We start from the raw sequence: 8,524 nt of genomic DNA, 5'->3' as shown, positions 1-8,524 counted from the left end.
AAATTGAGGATGTTTCTAAAATGGGACCTGTTGAGATCCAAACAGGAGAGCAAGCAGTTGGGTTTCAACAGCACCCGCCAGTCCCTCACTAGAGACAGGAACAAGAAGAGACCTTAGATGCATTCACTTATTCAGCTTGTCTCGGCTTTGGGATTTAGGACAACACTGTAGAGAAGACGGGGCTGGACTTGGGAATACGCAAATCCCTCATGGGAGTCAATGGAAAATTTGGGTTGGGAAGAAGGCAGCAGGTCACAAAGCTTCCGCAGTCATTCCCGTAGCAGTGCAGTGAAGGTGTTTCTGCTTTCGTTATAACTGGTGGGTACTGATGTAGATGTAAGCGCCTGGTTTTGGCTTGTGGGCCCTCACTGAATTTAGGACAAACTGCTTACTGCTTTCTTGTTCGTAGATTTGTAAGCATAAAAGGAAAGTTTACGCAGACTAGTATTTCTTGACTTTAGTTTTGAAGCATGGCGTGTTGCTAATAATATATCGCTTTAGCAAGTTTTGACGAGGTGGGAGGCAAGAAAATAAGCTGATTCTATGGAGACTGCTGTTGAGGGGCTGCTTCCTTCTGCCGTTGTTGGCTAGCACTGCAACTTAGAGGGCTGGGCAAAGGTCTTTACACGTGGATTCAATTATCCCGACCATCCGAGTCCGTGGAAATAAGTAACGGTTACTGCTTTTGTTCTCACCGTAAAACCCCGAGTATCTTCACGTGGATCTAGAAGGAACGAATACTTGCTCAGCACAGGGAACGGGAAAAGACGAGGTGGAGCTATTTAGAATATACTGTGTTGTCTCAGGCAGTCCAAGCGGTTCCTTGAAGTGCAGGGTTGAGCTGTCGGATGTGAGGGCTGGCCAGTTGGACAAAGTGTTGCCGACTGGAACTTTCAGCTTTTCTCTCATCGCTGCCTTTTACCCTGTTAGATGCAGAGTGGGTCGCCGTGTGGGCATTTGTCGTCAGTGCAGGAAGTACTGCAATGGGATGATTTCTGCCAGTTGTGGCTACAGCTCGCATTGTAAAACTGCTCACTTTGTCCAGGAGTGGTGGCAAATCGTAGTCAGGAACAGAAATACCAGAAACGGGGCACGCGATGGCGTACACTGAACACTCTCTTCTCCGTCCCTTAAACACAGAGGCTGTCATCGGTAGCAGAGAGTACACTGTATGTTTCTGACTTTACACCCAGCAGTGATCTGAAAGGAAAAGCGGCATTTCACTGTCCTCAGTTTCATCTGTGTGAGTGTGAAGTCAGTCTGTTTGGTAATGACTATTGCATTAACAGGCTTTTTTTTAACTGTAGGTGGTGGAAGATAGTGCGCTTAAGTCACCAACCTCAGAAGCAGCACCGGCAACGCCAGGATAAAGTGAAGGACATCCATCGGGCGATCGTCCATACAGCTAGGATTCTCCAGAGTCATAGTCAGCATGTTGTTTGACTGTCAATAAACATTGTTGAATGTGATGCAGCTGAAGGAGACGGAGAGCTTTTTACACCTCAGAGTAATTTTCAGAGACAAGCGTTGTAATAAGGAATGCCCCCCAGCCCTCCTCCTCTCGCTTAGCTTTTGTAGCTGAGCAGACGGCAGAGGGTATGGAACATCCCTTTGGTCAGTTTGGGTCAGCTGTCCTGGCTACGTGCCCTCCCAGGATCTTGTCTTTTTTCCTCCTGAGTCCTTTCTCAGACCCAGCCTTCGCACCGCACCCCTAGCAGCTCCCTCTGCATCTCCGGGATGATCAGTTCGCCCTCCTCTACGAGCAAAGGAACCCAGAATATCTTCCAGGAAGGAGAACTGGAACCCCACGTGGACTGATGGAGTAAGGTGGGCTGTAGTTAGTGATTTTTCCAGTTAAAGGCTTTACAGACCGTGATTACTCTTGCAGTTTTATAGAGTTTGCTCAAACTGCTTACGTTGAGAACTGGAACTGCAAATCAGAATGGCAGACTTGCATTTGGTCTTAAACGGCTATGTTAGGCCTTCTGTAACGTCACCTGCCTGCCTGCAGGAACACTCGGAATTAGGAGAATTTGAGATTTGAGGTTTGTGCGGTGACGTCATCCTGGGAGCTTCGTCCAGTTTTGTAGGGACTGTATCTATTTCATTCTTTCCCTTTTTATTTTATTATTAGGATTTCATGAAAGCAGTTTAGTTTCTCCTAAGCTCGTAAATCTCTCTCTACCTCTCCTCCTCCTCTCCGTGTACGAGAGGTTGGGGGGGAGCATCTGTCGCCGGCCATTGGCCAATTCGGCCAAAACCACGACAGATTTATTGGCGCCCGACGTGGGGCACGAACGCAGCTCTGATAGATTGCCTGAATAGTTTGAATTCCAGCTTGTTCAGGGAGAACAGAGAGTTCACAGCATGTCGGTCTTACGTGAAATCTGGTATCGTGCCTTTAGAGAGCTTTGTATGAAGTTAATGGATGCAGTGGGGTTTAAGCGGTCAAATATATTGCATGGCCTGTTTCTCGTTTGTGTTTGGACGCGGTGGTCTAAGCGTGCCACGTTGGCGTGGGTTTGCCTTCAGAGGTATAAAATAATTGCTTGGATAACGGTTCTGCCTGCCTATCTTGGGCATGTCGTGATGGAGGCTTTTCCTAATTACACTTTCGGGATGGATTCTTTTCCTCATTACGCTCTTGGTCGTACCTGGGGAAAGTTGACTTTGCCCTTCGGTGATGATGCCAAAGCGACAGTAACAGAATCGGGATGAGAAACCTTCGGGCCGTTTCGAGAGTGAAGGTTACTTTCATTCGTACGTGATCCTGTTGTCGGTTTTCCCGAGTGTGTTGCAGGGCTGGTTTATTGTTAAATATCGGTGCAGGAGTGAGTATGATGTGACATGTGATGTTGCTACTCAGACCCCGGGGCCAAAGCCGAAGACAGCAGAAACTCGGGCAGCCCTGCCACCGAAAGCTGCAGTAGGAATTCAGACAACCCCCCCACGGAAAGCTACAGCAGAAACTCAAACAACTCAGGTGACTGCCCAAGCCGCAACACAGGCACAAACAACGCCACCGGCCCCGACACCAGCCCGAGCGGCATCGGCTGCCCCCCACCGGCCCCGGCATCGGCCAGGCCCACGGCGGCTGCGCCGCCCAGAGGCCCCGGCGAAAGCCACGCCTCCGCCCATACAGGCCAAAGCCACGGCCCGGCCGTAGGGACACCGCCGCCAGCGGCATGGGCTGCCCCCACACGGGCCCCGGCAAACGCCACGGCTCCGGCCCGGAGGCGGTGGAGAAAATGACTAAGACAATAGCTGAGCAAAATGAGAAAAGTGCGAAACTTCTTCATGAAATGCTTGAAAAAGTGTCTGAGAAGGGGAAAGAATCCCACTCTTCCCCTGAACAGAGCCAGCTTGCAGTCATTAAGAAACAACGGTAGCGATTCAGCTTTTGGCCACCTCACTTGCTCTTCCTCCCTTGGCGGTACAGTTCTGCTCTGACTTTGCGAGCCTGTCCAGCTTGCTGGTCTCCTGGGCACCGTTTTCCCCACTTCACGGTTCAGTTTTCTATTGGAACCAGAAGAGGGAGGGGCTAGGAAAGGCCAAGTGGGTGCTACTCTTTGCAATGATGGCGTGCTCTCCTGTCATTCCACCTTACGAAACCACGCTCTTACGGTCTTTAGTTCCCCATAGAAGGCAGGAGTGGGTCAGATGACGAGTAAAGAGAACGTCTTGTTTCTGGCCATGTTTTCCGGTTCCTTCTGGAAAACCGTCTGGGGAGAGTTGCCTCTTAAAATCAGGGCGTGGGGGCGCTCAAAAAGCTCACGCGAATACTGAGTGAGAATGCTTGGGACAGTCTGGTAAGGAACGAAAGCAAAAGGAAGCTTGTTTCTGTATGTTTTCTGCCTTGACCCTATCTTCAAAGAAGCCCATAAATAATTCTTTGGCATCGATTTTGTAATTCCAACATTGCAAAACGTTTTCCTCTACTGAATACTGTTGGTAATCAAAAAATCAATTTGATACTTCTCTTTCTTTTCAGGACCACAAGAAAAGGAGGCTCTTGGTCACCTCCACCGGTGGAAATAAAATTCGTCTCTCCTTTTGGAAGTGCACTGGATAAAGCCATGCATCATATTGCAAGAATATGCCCGGTGTGCAAATATGTCTGAGGATAACCGAGCAGTTTAATCCCCCATCAGAACTTCCCCTCGTGGAACACTACTCTCAGGCTTGTTATTTCAATAAAATTGTTTGCTGCAATTTCATCAGTTCCCATGTAACCACTCGTAAATAGCTTTGTTGTTGATTTCTGGTGGGGAAAACAAGCTACGGGCAGAAACCAATCCATAGGGTCTCACGAGTCGTTTACTTCTTCTCCGTAGTCTTCCTGGTACAGAACAGGTTTCTTTTTGGCATTGGTGAACTTAATACTGCGAAGCTTAAAGCTTGATGCCGGTGTCTGCCAAGTAGCGAAGGGTTGTTACAAATCTGCTGAGCCGGGGCTTCGTCCTTCCTGGCGGCAGGAGCCCGGCCTGGTGCACCCCAGACCTGGGGGTGTCTCTGTCCCAGACCCTTGGATGCGGCTGCTGCTTTCCCGTTTGCAGGTCAGGCCAGTAGCAAGGCTGAGGGTGCACCACACACATGCACGACAGCAACGCGGCTGGCTACGCAGGCTGCCAGAGACGGGGCCGTGCCTTTACCACCTGCCATCTTGCACTGGGGCAGCTCCCAGAAAGCCGCCTCTCTGGCTTGTTGCAGTTGAAGCTCACGAGTGACACCAGAGGCATGCTGTCACTCTGCAGGTTCCCCCACGCAGCCACATTTGCAGAGCCCCAGAGGATCAGCAGAGCCTTGAGCCCAGCTGTCGTCTGTGCCCCAATTCTGGGCTCCGTCTCTCACCTCTGGCTGAGACACCGCATCTTTCCAGAGGTGGCTTTTCCTCCTGCTCACTGGCTAGCCCACCCTGAGGTCTGCTAGCGGTTTCCTCGTGCACATTTGGCTAGGGGAAAATACAACAAAAATACAATAAAATGGTGTATTGAAACGTATGTTACGATGGAGTTTAGAAAGTCTTCTCTGATAAGAGAAAACAGTTTTAGTAGGAAATGTTGAAAATATCCCTTAGTTTCTCTCAAAGTTTAAACACCGTTTTAATTTTTTTAAAATCCTCCTATCTGTAGCAAATGGTTTCTTACTAGAATGATGTGGTGAAATATCCTGTTTCAGAGCAAAAGGATTTCTAAGAGTGGTTTACCAGTACCGGATTTTTGCTGAAATCACGGGTTTTCCCGCGCAGCTCCTGGCTATACAGGAGTAGTACTTAATATCTGTGACTTGGGATTTTTTTTCAAAGGTGTTCTGTTTGGTTTTTTTCTCCACAGACACATTGCTTTTAAAAACTTGAGAAGAAAAGAAGACAGCTCTGCCTTTGAGAAATGGTCCCTGTCCTCATGTGCAGCACTGGCGTGGGCACATCCAGTTGCTCAGAGTCAGTTCCCTTATCAAGTGCTGATCAAGACAAAAGCCCAAACCCAGTGTAAGTAAGGCTATTGCAGGCAGGAGGGAGAAGAGTTTCTGCTGGCTGGGAATGAGTGGCGGATCCGGAGCACACAGGCCACGTGGGAGTCCCGTCCGGAGGAAGCCTGGAAGGAGTGGGAGCACCAGTACGTTGCTGTGGCTCAGGCGAGTTTCCCAGTAACGGGCATTGCGGCCAGATCCATGAACCTCTGGTCTTCTGAGTCTGATGTTTTCCCCTTTTTGTCATCTTTAAGATTTGTTACTCACGCCCCTCTCTGCCCTTCCTTAATAAACCGTGACTCCAGGTCTGGAACTTCTGCCAATAGAAAGGAAGCGTGGCGTCAGTCTTTCAGATCTAATAATTGCTTCCTGATCATGTTTGATAAAATGATGGGGGTTTGATAAAAATTAGGGACTTAATTCTGTCGGGAATGCTGAGCCCTGTGTGGGGTGTATGGCTAACCGGGGTCGTTGAGGTGCTCCCTCTGGATGGTTGTATCGGTCTTGGCTGGCAGCTGGCACAGGCGTTTGGGCACACAGTACCGTACCCTGTTCTGCTGAGGACAGCTTCTTGTTCACCTGCTGCATCAACTGGTTTTCCTGCATTGATCTGCCTGGGGTTTGCTTTGTTAAGACAGTGAAACGAACATAATCAGGCTTCTGTTAATTTTGTGCCTTCTACCTAGGAAGCTGTCGGATACAGTTTTGGAGAACTAATGGTGACAAGGCTTTGCTGGTGTGGTATTGCTTGACTTGTGTGGTGGAGAGAAGCCTTAAATTGGCAGGAGAGAGTCACCAACAAGCCGGGCCTGTTGCACGTGTTGCAAATGCATTTGCAGTTGGGCTTGTCAGGTTGCTCTTTGTCAAAGTATGTTTCAGAATGAGATAGGCAAAAGCCGCCTGGACACGGTCGTGGGCAGCCTGCTGTAGGTGACCCTGCCTGAGCAGGGGGGCTGGACCAGAGGACCTCCAGTGATTCTGGAAGGCCTTTCTCTTCATTGTGATGCTGGGATTCTGGAATTCGTGCTGGGATTCTGGAATTCGTGCTGGGAGAGGCGAGCGGTGTGGTGTGCTGGGAGTGCCTTGCTCACCACTGTCTCCCTGTGCTGGGAAGGCTGCGTGTATGTTCTGTCCTGAGACACTCAGCGCCTACGTCTGTCTGTCCAGGTGCACCGAGCAAGGTAAAAAAGAGCGTAAGGTCAGAAGTGCCTTTGGGAACTGCTGCGAGCTTCGCCACGGTAGACGGGGACTGCAACTCTTGAAGGGAAGTATAGTCGTGTTGGGGAATAACCGCAGGAGGTAGCTGGGTAAAGTGGCTCCAGCGTCAAGTTCTGATCTGTGTTGGTTTTGTTTGTTTTTTCATGGAGAGGGATGTCACATCTGTGGTCTGCATCAGACACAGGGTCTTCGCTGTTGGGGGCTGTTGGGGTAGAGAGCTGAAATGCTTTCCTCGTCTCACCTTCTGCTGTAGCTTTGTGCTTGTGGAGCATCTGCACAAACTCGGCAAGACAATCTGTAGGCTGCACTTGAGTGAAATAAGGCCGATTGTAGGATTCTGGTACAGACCGTCTCTGTCACGCTGGTGGCTTTTTAGACTACAGCTTAGGGCTTGGATGAAATGTAGGGTTTTTGCCTAAACCGCCGGGAGCGGGGAGGCTTTCTGCCTAAGCGGGAAAGACCTGACCCGGTGGTACTCCCTAAATCACCTGCTCACTCACTCGCTAAATCCTCTTTCTGCAGGAGTAAAATCCGGCAAAGTGCAAATTCACTGAACCTGACGACTACGAGAGTGCAGAAAGTGACTTTTCCATCTGCTGCTCCTCCAGTGCTTGTGAGTTGCTTCCTGTTTCTCTGGGGAAAATGTCATGGAACCAGTCATGAACAACAATTCAAAAATTGGTATAACTTTTATAAACCCTTTTATAACCCTTCCCTGAAATCACTTTAGCTTCCACCTCTGGCGGAATGAAAGAACGACGCCTGTCAGCTGCAGCCTTTCCCAGAGAGCTAGGGAGTCTCTCCGTGCAAGAGGGAGTTAAAAGTTGCCTTAAAAGATGCCTGACTGTGTCCTGGGTGGTGTCCTTTCTAAAAGTGAAGGGGTTTTTAGCCCTCCCTGCAAACTGAGTGTGCCGTTTCACCCGGGTATGAGCTAGCAGCCCGGGCTGACTGCCACAAAAAGGAGATGGACAAATTCCCTCTCCTTCTTCCCGATGCGTGGTCCTGCCTCCTTCCTTGTGCCACCTCTTATGCTTGCTGGTTGTCTCTGCAAGGCAGTTGAGCTCTCGAAGCTGGTGGAACACCACCTGCTTTTCTGGGTGAGTTTCCTGCCTGCTCAGGGAGTGAACTTGGCTCCTAAAGTGCTCTAAGGCACTGTTAAGGCAGTGCGAGGTGAGCCACAGGAGTACGGTAGTAGAACAAAGGAGCAGATGGAGAGATGGGAGGCGGCGGCAAGTCCTCTCTTTTGGTGGCAGGGAAGTCAGCATGTTTTGTGAAACCATCTCTTCAGCTGCGGCTGGCCATATTTTTAGCTTTTTCGTCAGTAAGCCCATTGCATTGTTGGCCCTTGAAACGGATTTTCAGGTACTACCGTCAGTCAAAACTGACGTCCCTGAACCCTGACTTGGCTGAATGTGATTCTGCTTGAACATGTAATTTTTCCATGTTTATTCTTCTTGGAGCTTTTTAATGCAAAAATCTATCCTCAGCCTGTGACTCGTGGTACGCTCCTTTCTTTGGAAATAGTTTGGAAGTCATAAGTACCTAAGGTGAAGGCCAATGGTAATTTTGGCTGCTAGAAGACAACTGACAATAAGTAACAAAGGGTAAAGTACGAAATCAAGGGAAAGGACAAATGGAAAGTTGTACCTGTTACTGAGAAGCTTTTTAAAATCTGATTTTTCTCAGCTCCCATCTTCCGAACCTGTGTGAGTAGACTTGAACTCAGTGTATTGGGCTTTTTCCTGTTATTTCTCTGTGGATACGTCTGGGTCACTTTTTGTTGGTGATCTCACAGGCATCAGAAAAGCAAAGGATTCTCCTTCTGCTCTGCCGGGAG

Source organism: Chroicocephalus ridibundus, chromosome 3 (genome assembly GCF_963924245.1).
Source record: "Chroicocephalus ridibundus chromosome 3, bChrRid1.1, whole genome shotgun sequence".
In the NCBI taxonomy this organism is placed as follows: Eukaryota; Metazoa; Chordata; class Aves; order Charadriiformes; family Laridae; genus Chroicocephalus; species Chroicocephalus ridibundus.
Note: the sequence above shows the minus strand (reverse complement) of the source record.